General features: G+C 41.0%; 1 protein-coding gene and 1 long non-coding RNA gene across 2 annotated transcripts in view; one reads left to right on the top strand and one right to left on the bottom strand.

The window, feature by feature from the left end:
• The first annotated feature begins 272 nt into the window (after positions 1 to 272).
• The window catches only part of ccdc92 (coiled-coil domain containing 92), a 36,173-nt gene continuing 10,681 nt past the window's right edge, over positions 273 to 25,764 (top strand). Inside the window, exon 1 of the mRNA XM_049579142.1 lies at positions 273 to 313. The gene's annotated coding sequence lies outside the window, so the exon portion shown is untranslated. The remainder of the gene's footprint in view (positions 314 to 25,764) is intronic.
• On the bottom strand, positions 10,518 to 15,843 carry LOC125890473 (uncharacterized). Its single transcript, XR_007449556.1, has 4 exons — positions 15,696 to 15,843; positions 12,693 to 12,799; positions 11,217 to 11,300; positions 10,518 to 10,972 (listed from the first exon to the last, which is right to left on the bottom strand). It is a non-coding gene; the product is annotated as an uncharacterized LOC125890473 (long non-coding RNA).

Raw genomic sequence — 25,764 nt, 5'->3', positions numbered from 1 at the left:
CAGCAGATGGCAGGAGCTACATTTGAAGAGCTATATGTAAACTATCAAGCTACTGTATCTTCCACAGGAAGTTCAACAAATGTTTCAGAATAAAAGCCTATTTATAAAATGGAGGGATTCTCTAGCCGAGGTTATACGGGGCTTTTAATTTGAAACAAGTGTTGAGTTTGAAATGACGGTGCGATATGTTAACTTTACAAAGACAACGGAGCGGATAAAAAGTAAATATATAAACACACAGAGGGATTAATAAATAACGGACCGTCTATAATGTAGTTTGTTTCAAATGAAGCTGGGAGCCTCTGCAGTTGTGGTGAGTAAAAGCCCCGCGGCTATTTGTTAATGTTATTACTTTATGTCCGACCGTGAGGATGTACCATTGTTTGCTAGCTTGATGCTAATGACAGTAACGTTAACTCAGCGGGTTGACAAAGTGCCTCTGCTGTTTCACACCATCATTTCCCCCTTTTACTCTGTGTGGTAACATCCCTAGAGGAAATATTAAAAATGCAGGGGTGTTGTTGTCATACAGTTGCCTACGGCAGCAGATCGTTCTGTGTTTCTACTGGTCAAAGTGACGGCTGTGATGGGAGAATTGGATCTCAGTGAAGGGCAAGTGGTCCATAACTTTAATTTTGGAGACAAAAAAATGTAGGCTTAGCGCCCTGTGGTCCATTGCCCAAGAGGAAATGTAGAATACTCAAAAGTACTTTAAAAGTGCTTGAGTTACTTTTCTCAGGGAGTAACGTTGGAAGTACTTTTAAAGTAATTGAGTTACTTTACTCAGGGAGTAATGCAGCAAAGTAACTGGTTACTTTTTTAAAAAGTAACACAGTAACGTACTTTGATTACTTTTAAAGTAACCCTTACCCAACACTGCGTGTGCCAAACGTGCCAAACGGTGCCAATTCCCTTTGATCTGACATCAGATGTGACGGGACAGTCGATATAGACATACATTTATGTGCTGATTGCAGATAGTTGCATTGAATAGTGGTTTTTGGGTATTTATTGCATCGTTGATGTGCCTGACATTCTGGAAACCTGCCTGTGAGGTTTTGGTAATGTGTGCACACTGTTCGCCAGTCAGCCAAACTTCCACTTGCACCGGCTGCGCTCCACCTGCGCTGACAGTAGACCTGGTTTTAGCTTTTAGCGTACCTTCGGCGAAGCCTTTTGGCACGAAACTGTCTCTGCGCCAAGCTGGATCTGTCGACACCTCCCCCTGCTGCGCCGCTACACCCATCTCAGTGCACATCGGTCTGCCAAACTACCAAACTGAGCGCGCCTCGGGTTGCGTTGCTTGAAACTAGCTTTGTGCGGGGTTTGCCACCCTGCGCTGCGCTGGGAAACTAGAGCCCAACATGTTTTTCTCAAGGACACCTCAACATGGTGGGTACATGCTGACATAGTAGCATGAACCTCATGACTCACCCTGCAATGTTACGGTAGTTACATTGTTTCATTTCAGTGTAACTGGCTGTATTGGTTACTGTTGGTCAGCGGTTGTTCTCCTCAGGCACTAAACAGCCTCCTTAACCTGACGTCTTTGTCTCATGTCTCCAACTGTCTCACTCTAAAGCCCTCTCATGCTCACCTACACACAGATAGACAAACCCTCAGATACAAACATACACATTAATACTGCACGCGCCTGAACACACACACAAACATATAATTGACTGACCCTTGGCCAGTGAAGCTCAGCACATTCTTGTGGGGCATGTTGACACCCTGGCAGGATCTATGAGGAGGTTCTGGCATTAAAAGCATTTTGTTATTCCAACGTTTCTGCTCTTGTGAGGAGTAACTCCCCCCATCTCCGAGCCACAGACCAAACAAGAATCCAGCCAAGTATTTCAATCGCACCACATGCAACATTAGTGGATTTTGGAACTGTACATGAATGGACGTATATTATTACTTTTCTGGCTCAGTCGAGTTTACTGTCCAATGTATTTTCATATATCTATGCTTAAAGGTTTGACTGTAGTGTGCAGACAACTGGAGATGTGGAAATCTCAGCATGTTTTTGGCAAAAAGTAAGACAGTCACAAAACTAGCACATTCACACTTACATTCACACCTGCTTAAAACATTTTAAAAATCAAATATTATTAAATTATAGTTTATGTAGCCTGTATAGTTTTGCCAGAGAGCAATAATCTTTTGACTATAGAACCTCTTAAAGAGAACTCCATTGATTTAACATTGCACTCCTATGACATTGTTGGACTCACAAAAGACAGTTTTTAAAAATATATACAAATCGATGCAACAGATCCAGAAATATAATCTTTTTCTATTCCAAGGCAAAACCCGCACTGTTTTGATTTTCACATTCTTAACTTACCTGTTTTGTGCTCTCATTAGAGTAGTTTACGGCTGCAGTAGGCACCAGTCTTTTAGCAAAAAATTCTCTGATAAAGCAAGTTTACGCTACTTGGCCAGACCAAACAGCAGACAGACAAAATCTGTGAAGCTGGTAAACATTGTGGAGCAATTTGCAGCTAAAGAGCCTCATACCTCCCTCAGGACTTGGCGAAAACCAACCAACCAAGAGATAAAAGAGAGTGAATACTGGACCTAGTCCCATTTCTTATTTTACTCCTACCCTGCATTTTCAAGTCCCACCTTGCCCCTCGGAACGGAATAACAACGGGTAGTGTTTGATATTTAGACAAGCATTGTCAGACATTGCAAATGTGCCCTCTGCAGTGGTCATTTCTTTTGCGTGCATCCTTTTGATGTTTGTCAGAATGCTTGCAATTTGTTTTTTTACTAAAGTTTCTCGCTATCAATGAAATAAGTCATCAAATAAAAAAGAACACTGTTTCATTACCAGACCACTAGAACTTATTTAGCAGAATGTTAGCAACCTGTGCTCCGACCCTGCCAGTCATATGGCCTATGTCAAAATGCAGAACTGTCATACACAAATCATCAACGTAACATTAGCTAGCTAGTTAGCTACTAAGACATTAGCATACTAGCAATTTTTTTTGTTTTGCTTGTTATACATAAAATGACCATAATGCATTGAAACAGCATTAAATTAAGATATTACAATGGTTAGTGTAATTTTAAAGTCTTTATTAATAAAGAAAATGCATTTGTGGGTTTCTTTTATTTGTGCAGCCATCCTCCCAATAAACAGATAAATAAGTAAATAAATGACAGATTTGCTGGTTAGAAGCAGATCTAAGACAAAAGAAAAAAAAAATCTTTTAATATTATAAAGAAATTATATGATTACATTTGCCTAACATTATTTCACACAGCAGTGCGTGACTGCCTGTTGTAGCATAGCAAACATATATATATTATAATTACTGCCTCGCTTTAAACTTAAAACCCATGTTTCCAGCAACCCAGTTTGACTCCTTTACAGTCAGCATTTCTCTTCTCCTATGTTTCACTGCATTTCCCGCTCCGTGATGAACCTGACTAATTAGTGGCGGCTTGTTGTTGTGACCCAGGTCTATAAATAGGCTTCCTTGTGCCTCGGGCCTCCTTTTAGTCAGGCCCTCTTAGTGGTCTTAGAATGTGAATGTGGGGCACAGGACGGCTAATGTCAAACACATGTGGAGAGGAAAAGGGTTTACAGTGAAGGCAAGCAAAGATGCTTCATCTTTTAAGTGATAATTACTTGATTCCTACTTTGCTTTTCTCAGCATTAGCCTTTGATCTCCTGCAAGTCAGCCTGCAAGACAAGCATAAAATTACAGGAGAGAGTAATGAGTTTAAAAGCCCCATACTTTACTGTTACACGTGTAATTAGGGAATCTCTCCCCCTCCTTTGTTCCCTGCTTTATTCCTCCTTCTTTCTTCCTATTATTTATCCTTTGACACTTGTTATTTACCTCCCATTTGTTTGCTGTGTGTGTGTGTGTGTGTGTTTGTGTGTGCATGCATACATGCCTCTTGACACATTTGCCACTGACTGTGGCATGACTCAGATGCCAGTGGAACAGGGTGCGTCTCCCCGTGCCAACTGCACATATTTTCGAAGTCAAGATTTGCAAGTGTCTTTCAGAGAGCCCCCTCACTTGTAAATAGAACAAGGGTCTGTAGGAAGGAAACTGAACTCCACTTATGTGCTTTGTAAAGCTATTAACAACATTGAATGGAGTATTTGTACTTTATTAGTATCTTCTTAAATACGTATCTGGAATGTTAGAGTGTCGTTTTGACTTTCTTTAAATGTAGTGAAGCAAAAGCATAACATCTCTGTCCAAAATTACGGCATGCTTATTGAATTCATGTTGAAATGTACTGAATCCAAGAACTTGAGAGGCCATTCACCGCTGCAGGGCTCAGTCTTTGGCCTTGTTTGCCTCCTCAGCCCGTCCTGCCTACCTCTCTCCATCCCCTGACCACTTCCTCCTGCCTTTGAAGCCGGGCGCCCTTCTTTGCTGCTGCCAGACAGGATACCCCACATCCTGTGAGAGACAGGAAGGAGCCCTGCTCCTAGCCCCAGACACACAATCTGTGCTCCAGCAGCCTCCGGCAACCCCTTCACTCTGCTCACAGACGTACAAAGTAAAAAACGTTTCTCCAGCGCAAACCAGGAACAACAGTAAACACAGTCTAATCAAACTGAAGCAAAACTACTTCAGCCCAAAAAAACGTTAAAACAAAAAAAAAAAAACAGATTGAAATCAGTTCTTGGAGGTGCACCTCAAATCTGTGAGGATCTCAACAGCTGACACCAATTTGCCTGAGCCTCTTTTGGACGGGCTCACCCATGCTTCAGTGAACACGGGCCAGACCTCCATCTGATGCAGACCTAGTAGTGGTTTTGGTTGCTGCTCTGATAAACCGCATGCAGATCAGGAATTTGGTTACCAGTATTTTCAGAGCTTTTCAACTCATACAAATGCACAGTCAGGATCTGTCAGAGGTTCAGCTAAGATGAGGTGAGTCTGACTGTCCTAATGTACTAATGTACCTAACTGTACTAATAGCGGGTGACGGCGCTCCATCCCAGCTGTTGGACGAGTTCAGTTTAAAACTTGCTTGCAAGATTGCATTATACTGCATTACATTATAGTGTATTTAGTACACCTCAAAGGTAGCTGTTAAAGGAGGTAAGTGTGTCACTTGTTCATTTTCCCTCTCACCACTGACCTCCCAGTCTGTTGACTCATGTCCCACGAAATGCAGTGTCTGCTGAGAGTCAAAAAAAGGAGCTGGGTTGTTTCAAGCTCAGGCTTTTATTTAAAGGAGACTTTATTTTTAATGTTGACATGTATTTAGATTTTACTGCTAAATTTGATATACTGCAGCCTCACCCTTTGCCACCGCCCAGTGTCGCAGCCACTTGGGGAAGTTGTCTGTTTAGTCCCTGATGTGGAACTGCGCCTGCTTTCCCATCCGCCTGTAGTTTGAGGTCAAAGGGAGTCAACCCGACACCTAGCGCCCCACCAAAACACTCTCTGACGCTCAACTGTCACTTGTTTTTGGACAGGCATGTCAGCTTGTCAGAATATTCCTTTTCAGCGCAGTGAAAACAGGCGCACACCCAAAATGGTTGGCCTCCTCCCAGAAAGTAAAGAGGGGGGGTGTGATGGCAGCAGTTAAACAGAATAGTTCTACAGCTATGGCTGAGATGACTGTTCCCTGTCCAGCAGCAGTAGTCTAACCTCTGCCAGCAGCAATCAGCCTCGTTGCCCTGTCAGCTCTCAGGTGTGGGAACCCGCTCTCTGCCAGGCAGCCGTCAAATGCAGTGCTGTAATTTAGACCATTAAGATGCAGGACGGAGGTCTGAGAGCTGCAGTGCAGGAAGCTGGCAGAGAAACAGATTCACACGCCACTCCCAGCATTCAATGGCCAAGCTGGGGAGAGAGGAGATGGCAGGGAGGTGGACTGATGGGCTGGACTGGCCAACTGAACTTGACTCACTTAGCTAGTACCTCAGTAGGTCAGATCATATGCTGGAATGCTTCTGTTTGCAATGTCCATTGATACCCACTTTTATTTTTTTGGTTGATTTTGTACTTAACATTGGCACTGTTAGCCAGCATCAGCAGTGTCAGCCTGTGAGTGTCCCTAGGCTCATACTGTAAAGTCTCCCTAAAATTGTCTCCCTTTAGCAAACAGCTCCCAGTCAGATATGGACAAATAAATGAACTGCAGTCTTAGAATAAAGGAGACTTCCACTCCTTATGAAGATGTGTTTGATTTAGAGACCAGGGCAGGCCAATCCTCACTTAGGCAGTTCATGGATGTGTTTTAGGAGAGCACAGGGAGCAGTTATTAGGGTGGAATCGGGAAAATGTTAAACGTCTGGGAAAATATTTCATTCTGCCTCATTGTATAGCCAAAAAACGTCATGAGAATATGTAGCTTATAATTAACTACATAAATGTCAAATTCGTTAACTACTGGAAGAGCTACTAAGATAGATAAGTTAAACTGCCACCCAACTACTGCAAATTGTAGTTAAACTAGTAATTTAAACTACATGTAGTCAACTACTCCCCAACACTGATGACAGTGTAGCTCATCATGCACCTCTGTATAAATGCAGCACTAGAGCCTGAGTGTGCTTCTAAGCAGTAACAGGAGACATCTAGTGGCCTGTTTGGATTTTGGCAAAGAGAAATTAAGTTTACTATATGATTTTGAACCAAACATATTAAAGCTGCAAATAAAATGAACAAATGAATGAAATCTTCTCTTCCCTTCCCTTCTCTTCTCTTCTCTTCTCTTCTCTTCTCTTCTCTTCTCTTCTCTCCTCTTCTCTTCTGTCCTGATTAAAATCAGTAAGGATCCAGTAGGCAGGAGGTTTGGTGTATGCTTCATAGCATGTCTGTTCTCTCCAGTATGCTGCCATAATATACACATCTTGCCAATCAAAATGCCCGACTTGCCATGTTGACATTATTACATGTGAAAGATAATGTTATTGTTTCAAATTTATGAAATGTGTCAATGTCTTGAGCCTCCTTGATGACGGTAACAGTGTGAAACAGAAAAGCGACATGATGAGGGAGTGCTGCTGTGAAGAATGGGAGCCAGCGTGGGGACCACATGGGGACACACTCGCCTGCTGACGCTCCAGATTTTAATATGCTTGAATTGGCACAGGAGTTAATGTAAGCTAACCCCGAAGTTCAGGTTTAATTATGCTCCTGCCAGACTGTGCAACCCAACTCTCCCTTTTCCCATCAGGCCCCTTCATCCTGATGGTTGCCATGCCGATTGTTTCTGCCACCCATTACTCTGGCTGTGTTTTGACAAACTTCTTGCTGTTAAATGCTTGGTTAAAGGTGGTGGTGGGTCAGCAGCAGAGCCAAGGTGTTAATCATAATAGCAGTAGTGCTATAGGACGCTTACATTACAGGCTTTTTGTGTGCAAATTTCAAATGGTTCATACGATATGTTCCATGTGGACGTGTATATGCATACAGTACTATAAATATATATGTGGAACAGTGACTGCAGAAGTCAAGTCAAGAAGGATAATTATAGTTAATGTAAGAGCCCTTACAGCTGTTAAAGCGACAGTTCACCCCAAAATCAAAAATACATATTTTTCCTCTTACCTCTAATGCTATTTATCAATCTAGATTATTTTGGTGTGAGCTGCCAAATGTTGGAGATATCGACCGTAGATATGGCTGCCTTCTCTTGAATATAATGAAACTAGATGGCACTCACACAGATACATTTGAAAAACTCGACAGCAATGTCTCTGTTGAGAGCAGTTTCGTGTAGGAACTATTTTCTCTCTACCAAACCACACCCACCAACTGAATCACTGCACAGAAGGAAGTGCGCATCTGCTCGTGGATGAGAGGCTTTTGTTCAGACAGTATGAGACGTTAACACTAATGGCATCCTCCTTGGCTGAGCTGTAACGTTAGCTACCTTAGTGGTACTAAGTGAGCTAGCAGTGGATAGACACTTCCTCTGGTGGCAGGCGTAGTAACCGACTAACCACTTACCACACTATCTTGAGTAACTGAGTCATGACTTCTGAGACACTGCTGTTGTATTTTCCCTTTTTTTTGGCACTTTGAACACCACAAGTCAAGTGCCATCTTGTAATTAATTTCCATTATGCACCAAATTTCGTATATATCCTGCGTAAGCATCAGCCAGAAATTTGTGTATGACCCACATATTTGGGAAGGCTGCAATCAAGTGACCATTGCTTTGATGGTGGTAAAGAAGGAAGTGGTCCAGTGAGGTTGGAAGGTAGGGTAATAGGTCACAAAACACAGGACTTTTCCCAGGAGACCAGTGTTTAGAGCCATTTTACTTTTGATTGAACTTTAACTTTAAATGTAATTTTTAGATACATTGTCACCATGTTTCTTCTCCTAAACCTGACCAAAGTAAATTTACTTGCCTAAACCTAACCTCCATAATTTTTTGGCATGTATGTAACGTCATTCTTGTGGCACTAATTCGTAGGACATCATGCAAACCACTGAACGAGGATGCGCATGATTTGCAACTGAACTGTCCCTATAATACTAAATACAGCTTTTTCCAAGTAACAGAGGGCTGTTTGTTGCTTGGCCTCACGGTCTCTCTGCTCGGGACAGAGGCAGCAGTGCCGACCTGCCAAATGGTGGAAGTGGGTCAGTGCTCAGTCACACAGTGGCTGTAACACATGCATCACGCGTGCACCTGTACAAACATACAGAGGGAGGGAAAGCAGAGGAGAGGTGGAATGGCGTCACCTTCCAAACTTGAATTTAAACTCGTATAGTGGGCCACTTTTTATGCACAACAAACGTTCTGTCTTTTGTGAGTTAGCCACCGGTGCAAATTACACAAAGACTGATGCCATACACTGCAAATTAAGATACTATAGCTGATATACGTGACAGAATGACGTCGATAAGAGTAAAGCACATACATTTTGTAATTTGCTGGTGAACTTGGTGCAGTCTGCAGTAACTGCTGTCCTGTTTGTCTGACTGAAAACAAGGTCCCTTGCCTGCACCAAAGCCAAGACCGCAGAGGCAATATATTTTACAGCTTAATTTGCATCCAACAGTTTATGTTGTCAGCCATAGCTCTTTATAGTTCAGAGCCTATAGCTTTCTGTGACTCAGCAATCTAACGACTCGTGCAGATGAATGCAGACAAGCCGATGCCAAAGCCTGTGTGGTTTTGTGTGTGTATGTTTAGGCATGTCTAGAAGGAGCAGGGTGTTATTTTATGTCAAAGGTCTCTGCATTTGAAGATGCAGAACATTTCTCAGAGTGGGAGGCTTCTTTTACAGCTAATAAGAGATGGAAAGCTCTACTTCTATTTTATTTTAGCCAGAGAAAGAGTGGAGGAAAACTAATTATGACAATAAATACAAAAAAGACACAAGCACTGCCAACTTGCTTTGAAGCGAGGTCTGCTTTTTAAAAATCATCCATCCCAAGTTATTGCGCAAGATTAAGAGTTGACAGCCATGCCAGTGCCATTGTGAGGCTGTTTCGACACAGTTGTGCTTTGAGCTAAATGCTAATGAACTTACTATGATTTTCTAATTAGCACCAAACACAAAGGGAACTTAATTACTTTTGCAGGTGTTTGATCATAAATCAAAGTGCTGGACAAATTAAAAGTTTGCCTTGAATATGGCACTAGATGAAAGGTGATGACAATTTATCTTGAGGGGAACATGAATATTTGTGCCAGATTTCATGGCAATCCATTCAAAGCTTATTGAGACATTTAATCAAAACCACAAATGTCAACTTGCAGGAGGCATGGAAGGAAATAAGAAGGGTTCACCAAAGTCAGTATGCCTAATATTCTAGGGATCATGAATGTCTGTGAAACATTTTGTGTCAATGCAGCAAGATGAGTGAAAACTTTGACCTGCTGTTGGCACAGACGGGTTTTAATTTCAGATTATGTCAATGTGGACCTTATTTTCCTTTGGCAAATAAGCGCACATCTATGAATTAGGGGCAAAACTCTCCGTCTGTATCCTGTATTTAAAAAGCCAACGTGGGAGGAAACCAAAGTCCCTCTTTGGTAAGTCTAAGATTCTATGCCAGTGTCTTGATTGGCACTAGTTTGTTGGGAATTTAACAACTTTACCTCAGTGTGTAAATGTTTTTACAAGTTTACTCACATTGTCTGAGCGTTTGTGATCTCAAATATGAAAAAGGGGCTGTCTCACTGTCTCTCCCCCATGTCTGTCTTATTCTCACAGCATGGGCTGTCACATATGACCTCAAGTAAACAACTCTTTCAAACTTTTGCTCTTTTAATGGATGACTAAATTGCTGCAGGCCTGTAAACTTTAACAGCTGTTTGGTTGCTCATTTGCACTTTCCTGTTGGGCTCATGTTTAGAGTGGAAAATGTCCCTGACAGCTTGCCTGTTATGAATCTACTTGTTCCCATAAAACATTTCTTTATTTCAGTGGGATTTTTTTTCCAGTGCTTGGATGTATAGGCCAGTCTCGACATTTCTTCTCATTGAGGGGAACTTGTTAAGGGAAACTCCTGTAAAGTGGTTGAGTAAAAGAGTTTATAACTGCTTGCTGATTAAGGAGGTTTTATTTCCAAAGATACAGATCATTATGTTGCATCAACCAATGATACATGGTATGTACCTAACACAACATATCAGTCCACTTTGCATATTAATAAGGGGTCAAATAGAGACTAAGAGCTACATCAATCAAATATCTCCTACATCTACACACATGGTAAGCATCATTTTCTTTGCAGGGTTTATTTGGCATTAAGTTAACTCTGAATTGCAGCTCTTAATGAATGATAGTTTTACAACATTACTAGTAACCCTCCTTTTCTGAATAAACAGAAATAGCCTAAATTAGGATTTATTCACCTGAGCAAACAGCTGCTGAATACACAGGTTGGTGTTGGATATTGGCTTCCCTTTTCCCGGTTTTAGAGTGAAAGGTAAATATTCCACTCTGAGATGTTGGCAGCAGCTGAAACAGTCCAGAGCAGGCACCTTTCACTCCTAGATCTGTTCTCTGCAATGAGAAATTTACCAAACGTATACATCTAAATATACGGAAAGTGCCAGCTGTGCACACAAATCACATCACCCTCAAAATCCCAGTTTGTATTCTCCCAGAAGTCTTAAATATGCTGTCCTGTTGAAGCATGTATGCCTTATTTATCAAAGATGTTGAAAGGAGTGTATGGTGTGTACACTTGTTGTCCCCATTGGCAGACATAGCCCTTCATTTTCAGTGCAGTAATAAGCAAGTTTACCTGCGGTAATCATCAGCAATGCGTCTGCACGGCTGCAGCAGATGTGTCCTCTCCGCCCATGGTGGTTCAGAGGTGACAGACTTACTGTGGGGAAGAGGGAAACTTGCCTGAAGAGAAGAAATTGGCAGAGTCTTTTAAATAAAGCCTCTTATATTCAGAGACTTAAGAAGAGATTTATTCAACATAAGAAATCCAACATTTTTCAAATATTTGAAATCTAGTACTACTTGGAGAAGTACAGCTTAATGGTTTTAAATTACGAAGCAGTTTTTATAGAGTTTCTTAATTTAATAAGGTGAAGGTAACACTTTGTGATATTCCTTTCTTTTTTAATTTGATTTAAAAAATATTGTCAAATACCATACAATATGGCCTATACTGTTGTATGTAATGTAGGCCTATTTGTTCTGATGAACTTAGATCATCCACTGAGGCCTTGTTTTAGTATTAAAACCCCATACTGTGACAACCTGGCCGCTGTACTTTTCATCATGTGGTCTGGGCTGTCCATACATGCGCGCGCACACACACACACACACACACACACACACACACACACACACACACACGAACGACAGAGTAGGTAATTTTTACGGTTGTATGCATAAAAGTCAAAATGGAGGCTTTACATTTTTATCAAGTACTATCTTCATCTTTAAGGATTTTTTTTTAAGACACATCATGTCTGACACTGCTTCTGGAGACTGTCATACTACTAGATACCAGTTACTAAAGGAACAGCTGGACTTCAGGAAGTGACTGTGCCTAGCCAAGAAATAGTGGGACACAATCCCCCTTAAAACTAAAATGGGTCTTATGTGAAGGATTTTGTGGCATCTAGCAGTGAGGTTGCAACTAACTCAAACTTCTACTGTGTGCCATGCACATAGGAGAACTACATGAAGCATGAAAATGCAAATTGCCCTATCTAGAGCCAGTGTTTGGTTTGTCCATTCTTGGCTACTGTAGAACAACATGGTGGACTCCTGTTCCATAAGTAGATATACATGACTCATTCTAAGGTACCTACAACACAACTGAGTTTCATTATCATCATTATACACTCATAAAACCATAGTTATGAATATTATATCTCTGCCAATATATTCCTCTAAATCCTGCATACTGGACCTTTAATTATAAATCTTTAGAGGTGCGGGTAGCCTGGTTTTGTTGCCTTTGGACAGAGCCAACTGTTTTCCCTGCTTTTACTCTTTTTGCTAATAGCTGACCAAATCCTAGCTCTAGCTTCACATTAATCTCAATGACTGAGTAGGCTGCACTATTCACAGTCATACCCAGTGAGTAGATGGTAAAGGAATAGTCTGACTTTTGGTAAATAGGCTCATGTGTTAGATGAGATGATATAACTCTCAAGTCTGTTTGCTACATATATTATAGTATATTTAGCTAAATAAGTTATAAAGGGACAAAACAGTCATCTAAGCTCATTAAAAAGTTCAAAACTACACCTACCAACACCTCCACATTCACTTTCTCCTTGGATGGTCCCATTCCCAGTCATTCTTCCGCCTTTGGCGTGTTCATGAGCTTTAAGTTGTAATGTGGAAACAACATGGACGCTACAAAGAAGATGTGTTGTATTATATTGTTCAGAGCATTTAGACAACACATTAAGAACAATTTCAAGCTTTATATAGAGTGTGCCAGTAAACCCGGAACTCCGTTAGCGCTTTTACCACTTCCAGTTCTCTCATCTAAAAGTCAAATAAGGTCTGTGGTTAACAAAAGCTTAAGCGAGTTTCAGGGCTTGTTCTACGACATAAAACACGTCAGTAAATACCCTACTTGTGAATTTTGAAACTTTTACGTGTCATAAAAAAGGCGGTTGCTAACAAGTTGCTCAATACGACTACAAATCCTGTCGGGGACATTAAATGTCATCACCCCCAAACAGACGAGAGTGCTGGCAGTCTGCCATTACAGCTTCTTATTTAGCTTAAACACTCCGATTTCCCCATTATACAATGTTTTTAAAATAAAGCGGCCGAAATAAGTTGAAAGCTTAGTGGCAGTGATGTCAAGAGTCACGCGACCGTGGAGTAGTCATGTAGTCCGTTAAAGCCTAACGTTAGCTTTTTACTTCTGGCGATTGCATTTAAGCTTCAAATGCGATATGAAAGGTGTTCATATGTGAATATTATCTCACTGAACAAAACCTGTAAGTATCATAAACTTGTGTTAGCCACAGAGCTTATTTTCTGACATAATCCAAAACGCAATGCAAAAATCACATTGACTTTCTCTTGCGGGAACCAACGCAATGCTAAACTGCTGGGTTTTGACGTCAGCCCTGGCACACTCTATTACAAAGTGACTTTGTCCCAGACTTGTTGCTGAGCATTTACATCCCCTAAAACTACTTAAATATTGCTTTACCGGACTTTTCTAACTAATCTAGGTCACTATGTGGACGGCAACTAATGATTACAACCTAATTCCATACTACAAATTACATGTAAGCAAAAAAGTTGACATCCAGTACCACCAACCAAATACTAACTTTCCTCCGCCTTTTTTCTGCCTATATGAAGTTAACTTGGCAATTTGTGTACCAAAATTTTAACCGATTTTCAGCAATGTTGTTTCAGCTTGTGGGGGTGTTCACATGCATTTTAGCAGTGTGGAACTCATTTTTCTAAAAATTCTGACACCACATGAATGCAGGGTAATTAACACATTATATTTAAAATGTCTTTAATCAGTACAAAAGTAAAAAAAAGTAAAACAAGTTGTTGTTTTTTGTGTAGTTTGTGCTGATATTTTGTGCTGGTCTTCACTGGTGCCTGATGGTTAAGATTACACTTTACACAGAGCCAGGCTGGCTGTTTCCCATGCCTTTAGTCTTTATGATAAGCTATGCTATTTACCTCCTGGCTTCAGCTCAATACTTAACACAGATATGAGAGTGGAATTCATATTGTCGTCTTAACTCACTGTCAAAGTATTCCTTTAACAGTGATTTCACACTATTGGCTGTAACTTCAGCTATAAGTAAGTCTCCATCTCACTTGAGTTCCATACCGGAGCTCTGTGAGGTTTGGTCCCTACATTGTGGTTGTGTAGTTTACACCTTTCCTGTCATGTCATGGCCAGACTGTGTGGTTTCTGTTTATTTATGTATGAAAAATGCAGGAATATATGTGGGCTGAATTAGAGAGCCAGAGGCCCCGCAGACCCACTGTGAGCCCACCGGCAAGAGAAACTAGGGGGCACAGAAACCCTCCATTACACCACAGCTTTATTTTTAGCCAACATTTTTCAGCTCAACAAAGAAGTCATTCAAGTTAATCCAGAAGCAAATATTTCTGAGTGAGGTACAGAAATCAATCACAGCATTTATTTACATTTTTGCAACAATCTCACATTTGATCTTCACTCAAACATTTGCTCATTGTCAGTGGGATTAGGAGGAGAGGGAGAGTACAGCCTCTTCATAAAGTATCAGCTGAAAGAAAAAACAACAATCCTGCTCATTGGATATGACCGCTCCAATACTTCAACAACATTCATACATTCTTCAGTGGCATTAGAAAATATTTGGAGAGGGAGGGAGGAGAGAAACCCAAGACATAAACACGTGGAGCTGGGAGAGCCAACAGGCACAGGAGGACAACCTGCCAACAGGAGCTGTGGCTTCCAGGAATGTGCACAAACACACCGCCTCTCTATTGCCCTCAGTGCCGGATAGCATCTGTGCTCCCATTTTCTCTTTCTGTCTGTCTCACCTGCGACTTGCAGACATTTAAAAGTGGAAACTCATATTTTTTTAAAGCTGAAAACTGCTAAATTCAAATATTTTGTGCCAGTGTTTGCTACGTTTAGTATTTGACAAATTTTGCCAAAAAGTCTTAAAGGAATAATTCAACATCTTGCTTTCTAGCCAAGAGTAAAATGAGGAAATTCAGACCAAACTCTTAAATGTGCAGTAGCTTTAAAGCCAGAGCCAGCAGCTGGTTAGCTTAGCTAAGCATAAAGATTGGAACCGGGGAAACAGCTAGCCTTATACCTCTCTCCAAAGGTAATAAAATCCGCCTACCAGCACCTCTAAAGTTTACTTATTAACGTGTTACATTGTGTTTGTTTAATTCATACCAAAACCAGTGATGACGACAGCTCCTCATTTTATGTGTCGCCAGGCAACCAGCAGAAACTCCTGGTCCAAACACCTGGCATATAACCCTCCATAAAACACTGTCCTTTAAGCGCACATAGACATAAAATGTGAATAAAGTGAACTTTAGATGTGCTGGTTGGAATATTTCTTTCCTGCAGAGTTAGACCTTGTTTTCATTTGTGCTAAGCTAAGTCTTAAGCTAACCTACTACTGATCACAGCCACATGTTTAATGGATAGAAAAGACAGTTGTACATCTTGTCTAACTCGCTACTCACCAAAACGTACAGTACATAGGTCTATTAAATGTACAAAATGTGCAAGTAAAACTTTTGGTCTTACCTTGTTCCCCTTGTCCATTTTATTAAGTAATTACCATTTTTGGGACGCAAGCTGTGACGGCAGTATGTTGTTGTTCCTGCCCTGCTCACTTCACCTTGACGGCTCACCAGCTGCTCTCTCAGCGGTGAGTCAACAGCACAGACAGCAGCTTAGTTTACACAACCCCCGATTCCAATTTTTCCCTCCACCAAGTTTGTGTAATTTATTTCATGCATGTCACTCTTGTCAGTATAATTTCCTTCATCATGTGCTGCAGCAGAAGTCTTTTAGTCAAAGATGATGGCAGTTTTAGACTTCTGTGGAGTGATATATACTTTATAGTCCACGGTTTGTCTCACACTGCCACCCCACACCATATGGCATGCCCTGTTGTCTTTGCACCATGTGTCAGCTCGACCTTTACGGACTTTCGATCTGATTGTGCGCCAGTGTCACCCAGGTAAATTCTTGTGTTGCATTTGTGAGATTACTGCAGGGTATTTAGAGGTGCAAGTCAGAACACTGTGTCATCTGATGTTGCTGTTATCAAAGCATGTGACCGTGAACGCTGCCAAACACTTGATTCATTAAGAGCTCCGTACCTTCAGGAGAGAAAACACAACAGTCCAAGGAGTGATTTATGTCAAGGTGTGTTTATCAGTGATATTGCTCAAGGAAAATAAAATGCTATGTTGAAATTACGGTCTGTAAAAAACCATTGCAGGTGTCATCTGATTTAACATCACAGTGGGTTTAATTGTGCAAAATGCCCAGAAAAGTATGAATGAAAAGGTTGCATATTATTCAGGGAGAGGCATATAATTTGTCGTTCAAGCAGGTGGATACACTCCCCATTCAAACTGTTTATTGTTTTTTGAGTAATGTCAACTCTAAGTGTTTCTGGCAAGGTGTCATTCATGGTAATGAGTTTGAGTGAGTGGCAGATAAAGACTCTTTTCATTGCATGCTCTGGGGCACCGCAGCAGGCCTGTCATAGAGTTTCAAGGCAGAGCTGTGCCCCTGCCTGATTGAAAATACAGCACGGAAAGAATTTCCTGAAATGAAACTCAATCGCATTTGCCACTAAACAGCAGAATATGCACTGGAGGAATCATCAGCAAGGTCTTGAGTTTGAGTGGTTTGTTAAAGCAGTTCTTGAAAATTGTAGAATAGTAGCCCAACAATAAAACAAAAAAACATGCTGCAGCTCCATGAAAGGAAAGTTCGGAGATGGAAGAAAAACAGACATTAGGTAGAATTCAAAAGTGCACTGAATATTGATTTTCCCCTTTACAATTATTCACTTTCCTCCATCTGAGACCTTAAATGCTCTGACTTTTGTCGCAGAGGAGCCTTTCCTCAGAGAAGGAAGGTGGACTGGCAGCCAAGGACGACAGTGGCATTACTGAAGATGGTGTGGCAGTGGAGGCCATAATCCGTGGCTTTCCTGTCCTGACTGGTCTCTCAGAGCCCAGCTGGTGTTGGGTTTCCATCCAAGCAGCTGGGCTTGGGTGTTTTGTGGTCCTCCTCAGTCCTCTTTGAAAGAGGATAGTCAAGTTGAGTCCCTCCATGAGGCCCTGAGGACCCTGCCACTGCAGCCATGCTGAGGAGGGACGACCCTGTTGCAGGCCAGCAGAGAGCAGCTGGAAGACTCTGGGAGACACTGGCAACAGGTGAACACAGCAGCAGTGTGAAGAATATCTGGCAAGTGACTTGGAAGGTCTTGAACCAATGTGGGAACTTAGGATGTTGTCAGTATGGCTGAAATGTGTCTGACTCAAATGGTGGGAAGAAATAAAAGACACTGGTTAGAAAGCAAATGTTTTCAGTTCAGGAAGGTTGCTCAGACAGGGCGGGGTGCGCAGAGCTTGTGAAGCTCTCCTGCTGGGAGAGACGCAAGGTTAGGTGAAGCTTTTCACTTACCCCCACAGAGGAAGCGGACAACTTTAGGAAAGGCCTTGACAGTGTGTTGACTGGGCCTTTTCATCAATCTGACTGATCTAGTGTTTCTTGATCTGTGAAGGCCTCAGGGTTGAAATGGTTTTCTTGTATTTTGCCTGGCCACACAGATGGTGGAAAATAGCTCTGTAGTGGGTTTTGCTTGGCTAGGCAGCTCTGTTTTATTTGGAGTCCTGCACCAAAGGATGAGTCGCCCAGTTTGACTGGAGCGGACCCAAGGCCTTTGGAGATCACACAGGCACTAAAATCCATATGTGAGATGTAGAAACTGCAGCCAGTGTTTATTTACAGCATTTGAACCTTCAGCATGTACCCTATGCTTGCTTGCTCCACACTCTGGAAAGAAGAGCTGAAGTTTGAAATACCTGAGTTGGGTTAAGGGCTATAAACACATACAGTGAATACAAACTGCAGTTTCACAAACATCTCCATCAATGCAATGTAATATTAGTATCCTGTACAAAAATATAATTAAAAATATCTTATTTTGCTGCAGATTTGGACATTACAGCAACCAAGGACTTAAAGGAGGGTCATCCTGACCATAGGCTGTAAAAATAATGGAAGTAGCTACCATGGTACCACTCATTAGTCTGTGGACTCCTATTTTGAAGCCTCAAACTCAGCATTTCAGCTATTGCCATCCTGGTTTTTCTGCAACCAGAGGTCAAACTAGTGGGTCCCTGCTTAGCATTTGGGCCTTTTACCTTGTGTGGTGCAGGTAGGGGAGTTTAATGGTGGGTGTTGGGTTGGGGTCAGGTTTAGAGGCTTCCATCACTCATAGGATTAAACTCTGACTGCTCAGACCCCCAGCAGAAAAAAATGCCAAATTCCAGTACTCTCAGTGCACCTTTAAAGACACAGAGTTATGCAGCATACTTAGAGTGGGATTTAAGACATTATTCTGCCAAAGCTACAGTGCTATGTTTCACAGGAGTCCCAGCCATATTGCACTGCTCTCATGTATAGTCAACTTTGCAAGGACATTTCAAGCAATGGCCAAGCACAAGCAAATGTTTGCTAGCTTCTGTGACCCTTTCACTGAGCACATATACATAAAAGTTATGAACATGCATTTTTTGGCTCTGCTGGTGGCTAATGTTGCCAAATGCTCTCTCTGCTTTTGAAAACCCAGCGTTCAAAGGTTTCTTCTGTGAGTATCCAACTAGTGGTTTGAGAATGGATATCCATGAGCACGTGAAATGAAGAAGTCAGCAGAATTCTCATCCTTATTGTGACTAGACACCAGGATGGAATTGAAAACAGGGAAAATCTACAACCAGTCTCTTGTTTCTTTGGAAAACCAGAGATTCTCTGGGCTGTATCTTAGAGCAGTGATTATGGTGGTGCACAGTGGATGGCTGAGGTGGTCGAAATAGGAGCCTGGAGGATTTTATGACTGCTCTGAATCCAGGAAAGGCATGTCTGCCTCTGCTTCTCTTCTGGTTGTCGACCACACTGTGATAATCCAAGAGGAGAGTGTCCACCACAAACCACAAAAAGGCTTTGCACATAACCTTACCACCCAAGTTAGCCTGAAGCATTAGTTTGTTCAGAATAATACTTGAGGCTATACGGAGGTATTCTTATATTCTGTGCACCTGAACATCCACTGAAACAGCTACCTGAAACCTGAGAGCACAAATATAATCAAATAACAAATATAATAGGCTTGATAAAGGAGAAATAGTTGGTGTTGTGTTTTTATATTTGCAAAAACATACGATAGTCTAATCTCTATGAACAGATATCTGGATACATATGCAGAATCTGTAGCTGACGTGACATGCTTTTGATAAATGAAGAGCTCCGATTTTCATTTGTAGCGTTTAGTTTTCAGAGAAGTACTGATCAAGACGTTTGAACAGCACGTAAACAGTCTGTGTGGAGAGGCTGTACGCATCGGCCAATGCAATCTCGGAAACCATCAGCTATCATTTGACAACAAGCTTGCTTTATATTAGCTTATCTGCACTGATATGCAGAAATGTGTTTATAGCCAAAATGACTGGCACATGGAAGAGGATGTCTGGGCTTGGATATCTGCTGGCTACTCCAGATCAGCCAGAAATATTGGCCCTCGCCCCCAGAGGCCTTATTGTTGTCAGACCAAAAACCTGATGGACTGATGATAGTCAAACATGCCAGTCTTACTTTTTAACTTTCTAAAATTTATTTTATACTATTGACATTGGCATAGATGTTTTCACATTTATCTAACAGAATGTAGTGTATTGATGTCAATGATGTACTTTCCAGTTATATGAACTAAACAGTGGGTGTCCATCAAGGATCAGTGTTAAGCCCCCTACCATTAGGCCTACCACAGTGGTATCAAAGGAAAGAATTGCAAAGGTATGCTGATGATACTGGTGTATATGTACATATTAGAAATTCTTTGTCTGTATGGATGGAGCCAAATGTAACCAAAAATCTCTCATGACTTTAATTTTACTGTGTGTGTTATGTTCTTTGTATACATATATCCTTGCTTTTGGTTTTTCTAATTCTTACTGACACGCTGTGTGTGAGGTACTTTTCTCCTTTTTGTTTATTGCTGTTCATTCAGTGGCAGTTCTGACTATGGTACAGTACTTTAAATGGTAACATTAATGTTTAACATGGTCCTTTACATATAAATGACTCATTCCTTTGAAGCACATTAATTGATTTTTTTTTTTTCATAGTCACATGGCCAGACCATAAACTAACCTTCAAACAGTCAGTTCACAAACATGACTCACACAGTGCTTGAAATGGAAAAAAGTCCCAGTACTACCCTTTTACCACAGGAGGTTTTATGAGTTAGTTCACTAATGACTGGTGAACAACACAAACTGGGTTACTTCCTCTCATCATTAGGGACGGTGGTAGCTGCAGGTGGTTTTGCTGATGCTGACTTTACATCAATAGGCTTTTCACTGCTCACAGCCTGCATCATTTAGAAAAGTAGAATTTGACTTTTGACTAACTGACTGTGTTGTTGTTCATTTGTGTTGCCCATTTGAAGCCAGGCAAACAATACTGTAATATAACGCTACCTAGACAAGCAGCCATCAGAGAAAAGCAGGCAGGCGAGAATTGGAACAGATGAGTGTCACTAAGTGCCCCCTGGGTAGCCAATGTAGTGCACCAAGTGCCCCCTGGGTAATGCAGTTTATTCAGGGCCATATGAATCACTCAGAGAACCTGATATGGAGAGTGCAGAGAAGGGTATGAACAGCTTGTGGGAAGTGCCGATGCACAAGAAAAAGTCACAGTGCACCCATGTGCGGATTATGAGACAACGGGCCCCCAGGCACAGACATGCAGTTGGCCCTACCACTTCCTCTCGATAGGAGCAAGACACACAAATTTAATAGTTGTTAAGCTTTTTTGTTGTTGTTGTTTTGTGTATTTTTGTGGTTATTATCTCTCGGTGGATTTAGGTCTGTTCGTAGTTTGTGTGTGTTTGTGTGTGTGTGTGTGTGTGTGTGTGTGTGTGAGGTTGTTTTGCCCTTTTTATCGTCATTTAGGGAGTGTTTGTCTTTCCCTTTCCTCTGTAGTCATTTTGTGTCTCTTTGTACATGTTTTATTCATCTTACTGGTCATTATGTGTTGATTTCAGTGGCATTTTGTAAGCGTAGGCCATGGGGGCCTTGACACTGTGGACCCCTTGGCCTGTGCCCAGTAGGCCTGTTCAGTAATCCATTCATGAGTACACCAAAATGTAGAAGTACCGTAACTCCTAACCAGTAAGTACCTGCACGCTTCGAGCACTGGACTTCAAATTAGTTTGAGAAATTAAAAGAGTAGGCTATTATCTGACACATGCATTTGCTTTATATCAAATGCTCCTGTATTCTCTAAAATATTATTTTAGTTGGCAAAATGTCCAGGCTTTCAGAGAGATTACTTAAAGCTTAATACCATAATTGCTTTCCTTTGATTTGTCCAGTCAGCCTTTATGTTTTTCATTTCATTCGCTCATTTAAACTGAGTTATGTGTCTTATCACAGCATGTCGTGTACCAGTACGTGTGGAAGGATTATACCGTGGCACACATTTTTCCTGCTGAGGCTGGCTGTGCGGGCACCTTGAGTTACAGCCACTTCAAAGTCTGGTGTTAGTGGTCCATTAACCACTAGTAATTAAAGTGTCACTTTAAATGGCATGGAGTGCACTGCTCTCATTGGACTGTGAAAAAACTCTAAAAGAAGGGAAAAAAAAGTTGCAAAGAAAGCATGGTTTCCTGCAGTCCACCCTAATTACCAGAATAAAGGCAGAGATATTTTGGCAGTGGCGTTGTAATGATTCCATACTGTAGCAGGGCTTTCCATGTGGGCCCTATGTAACATGCTGGCTGTAATTTCCTCTCTGTGTTCACCTATGTTTTGTCAGCCCATAAATTTGTCATGAATTAATTGGAAGGTACAAAACTGTGTCAGCGAAGCTGATTGCTGTTGAAATAACCTTTACTTTAAGTGCTCATTTCACGTATTCTGGCCCCTTTATTTTCAAACAGCCTCATATAAAGTCCAGATGCTACTGGCAACATACTGCAGATACTGTGTAAGGACTTGAAAGGACAAATACTTTCCATACCTCACAAGCACAGAGCAAATCAAAATAGAAAAGTCTCTGGGTTCATTTACCATTAGAAAGAAGACTCAAATGTCTGTTATAGACTCAACATCTGTCTAAAACATGATGAGCTGCCCCACCAGAATGGCTGCACCCATGTGTTTGTATGTGAGGGTGATGATGGTAAGTATGTGCATGCATGTACACTTAGTACCTGCACTGTCTAAAGATTACGATGGCAAATTATCTGCAAGAAAAAAGATTAGCAAAGGTTAAAGTGTCACCCAATTGTTTCTGACATTATGATACTGTATATCCAGTATTAAATGCACAATCATAAAGTTGAAATAAGTTCATGCCATCACACTGTCAGTGGCTTACTTTGAAGTTTACACATAAATGACACAGTCAGTTCAACAGTCGAGCGATTATGACTTTCTTTGGACAGACAAATAAAAAAAGGTCTCGGAAAATTAAATTAGGTTTTCAGAGTTTTAGAGGCATTTTGCCTTGCCAACCTCAATATAATAACTGTAAAACTATTACAACCTGAGAAGTGTTGGTATTGGCTGCTTGTCAGAGCAGGGGCAGTAAAACAGTGCCATTTGAGACTGGCTGCCATGCGCTTGGATTTCATTTGTAGTTTGACAAGGACCTGCACTATCTGTTCACAATCCAGCAGCTATACCAATGAGACACATTCAAGAATGATATAAATTAGTTTTTTGACACTCTGATGTGTGACTGATGCCCAGAAGTTGTAACAAAAGCGTAATAGTTCGCTCTTATTACTTTTCCAGCAGTATAACATATGACGTTTTGGGCCCGTATCCAGCACCCTCGCCACCGTCTGTATGGCATCACTTGGAACATTTCTGAGTGCATGGCTGTTTGAAAGAATGTATTTCCTCGCTTTCTTCATGAAACAGAGTATCAATCTACAGACGCACCCGGCTGTAAATCACAGACACATTTATGAGGCCTGCCAGATTGTTAGTCTGGTCTTGCTGGTCTTTTTATGCACATTACCATACCATTTCCCTTGGACTACTCTCATTTCCACATACTACTTCAGGTTTTTGTATAAGTATATGCATGTGTGTATATATAAACATACTTATATATGTAAATATATATGATTGTATATATGTAACTGTATATCCTGCTTGTGCTATTCTTGTTCTGTTTTGTAACCAATTTTATGTTTTATATTATACAAATATAAAATATTCAAACCGTTGTTTATGCCCTCTCTGTGTGTGGAGTAATCCTGTATTGTATAATGACAACAAAGCTGAACCTTGAGCCTTGTTAGAGGAAATCCCCCTGTGCACACCTCAGGTGGGACAGAGGCTTTGGCCGGTTTATATGAAGGACATTTCTCAGCTGGATCCGTCCCAGCACCGGATCACCCGTAGGCAAAGGCCAAAAAAACGACGACTGTAAGCTGGTTAGAGTCACAGTAGGAGTCCAAAGTCAATCCTGCTTGTTTTATTTGGTTGGTTTCTCTCGTTGAGCTACTTTACTACCTGTTATGATATATGGAGAGCTCGAGCAGTGTGTAAGTAAAACAAATCACAAGGAAGGTAGGGGTCTCAGCTGGGGAATTATTTTTCACCCCGCTTTTCCTGGGACGAGGATAACTTACCTTCTCCTCCACCAGTTGCTTTCTGCAGGCAGCTGGGAAGCGTGCCAGGAACACTAAAAATAAAGAAATGAGAAGAATTTAATCCCTATCACAAACATGCCAGAACCGAGGAGAGATTAAAGGCTGCTTCCGAAAAATAACATTTCTGGAGGTGGACAATAATTCCATTTATTCCACAAAATATTTTCTTTTTGCACATGAGACTCTGTCTTAGGCTGGGAATGAAAACTGATGCTTTTGTTTTTGGTTTGTATCATTTTACGCAGTAGCTATGCCACTGAGGAATTTCTCTTGGCAGAAATAATTTAAGGGGATATTATGAGTCGGTATGAAAAGGCTACTGTTTCCCAAGTTTCATACCTCAGACTCAGAGTCAAGAGTGCTGATATCACTTGAGATTAGATAAAGTTTAATGAAACCTCTGGAATGGGGGCACATGTGGAGCATTAAATGGTACAATTTACTGGATGTATTCTAACAAATAGACCAATTAAATACCAAAATAAATTGAGTAAAGAAAATCTGGAGGTGAAGATTGAAATAGAATAAACTTTATTAATGTGTCACTCAGGGTCAGACCCATATAAACAAAAATATAAGGGGTGTCTGGAAGGTCTAAACAAAATATGCTGTGATGATACACACGCACACACAAGAATACTGGAAAATGAAACACTAATATATTTGCTGGAGTACCATCAAACATACATTATAGTGTAAAAAAACAGTGGAAATCTGGAGTTAATGGATTAATTATCAGCTGGGATATTTACCTGTTTCCACATGTTTCTCCTGCTAAGGAAGCAACACCACACCTAAATTTGGCAAATGCACTTTGATGCTGATGCTGTCCTGACAAAATATGTTGGCCACAAGGTTGTGTTTGATAAGGCTGTTCATTTATTAACCTCTGGTTTATTCATTAACTGCACACACTTCTGTTCCTCACTGACAAACTGTTAAAAAAACAAGCTACATAATTTCTCAAAAGGAAATTTCACATGACACATATTTTTTAACGTCTGTCAGCTGATAAGCCCACACTAGCATGTGTTTGCAGTCTGGCATCTGGCATAAACAAAGTCATTGCCAATTCAACTTGTGCATATCCACTTTAATAGTCACACTGGGTGTGCATTATTTACCTACCATCTAACCCCACACTGCTGCAGCGTGCACAAGAATGCTGAAGGAGTCAAACAAATTTGTAGACAAAAGAGATCAAATGGCAAACTGAACTTCTGGCCAGTGGTTCTCAACCTTTTTCATGTCATGGACCCCTAAATTGATCCGCATAAGTATCATAGACTTCCGTTTGATAAGATTTTGCTTCAGGGACCTCCATCTGAAAAGATTTTGGTTGTTAGATATGATTAAGACCACTTGAGAAGATAACTGTGGGGGAAGTGAAACTGATGATCAGAATAGTCAATCATATGACTCTTACTCACACTGGGCTCACTTCTATTGTCATTTTTCTGGGGACCCCCTGGGATTCCCTCAATGACCCCTGGGGGTCCTGGAACCTTTGGCCGAGAACTCTGCATTTGGCTATTATATAATACAGACATCTACTGTGTTGCTAAATGTCTAATTTTTTGATTATAAAAGAAAATAAAATCTGCTTTAAGCTCAGACTCATGTGTCATTCCCTAACAACAATAGATGAATTTGTAATATGCATAAATTCAAATTAAACTAAATGGACATAATGAGACTAATCACTGTAAGATCTATATGAAAATAGAGTAGCATATGAATAAGTGACGACACTATGCTGTTGTCGTATCCCTAATGTGCCACTGAAGGGCAACACTCCCCTCTGCTGTCCACCAGCTGCACTGTGTCCAACAGATTTAATCTGTTTTCATCAACTTATTTCATTCTGGCAGTTTGGCACATGATGGACATTAAATCTGA

The sequence above is a fragment of the Epinephelus fuscoguttatus genome, linkage group LG6 (genome assembly GCF_011397635.1).
Source record: "Epinephelus fuscoguttatus linkage group LG6, E.fuscoguttatus.final_Chr_v1".
Classification (NCBI taxonomy): Eukaryota; Metazoa; Chordata; class Actinopteri; order Perciformes; family Serranidae; genus Epinephelus; species Epinephelus fuscoguttatus.
The sequence above is the reverse complement of the archived record's forward strand: the minus strand, read 5'-3'. Positions and strand labels throughout refer to the sequence as shown.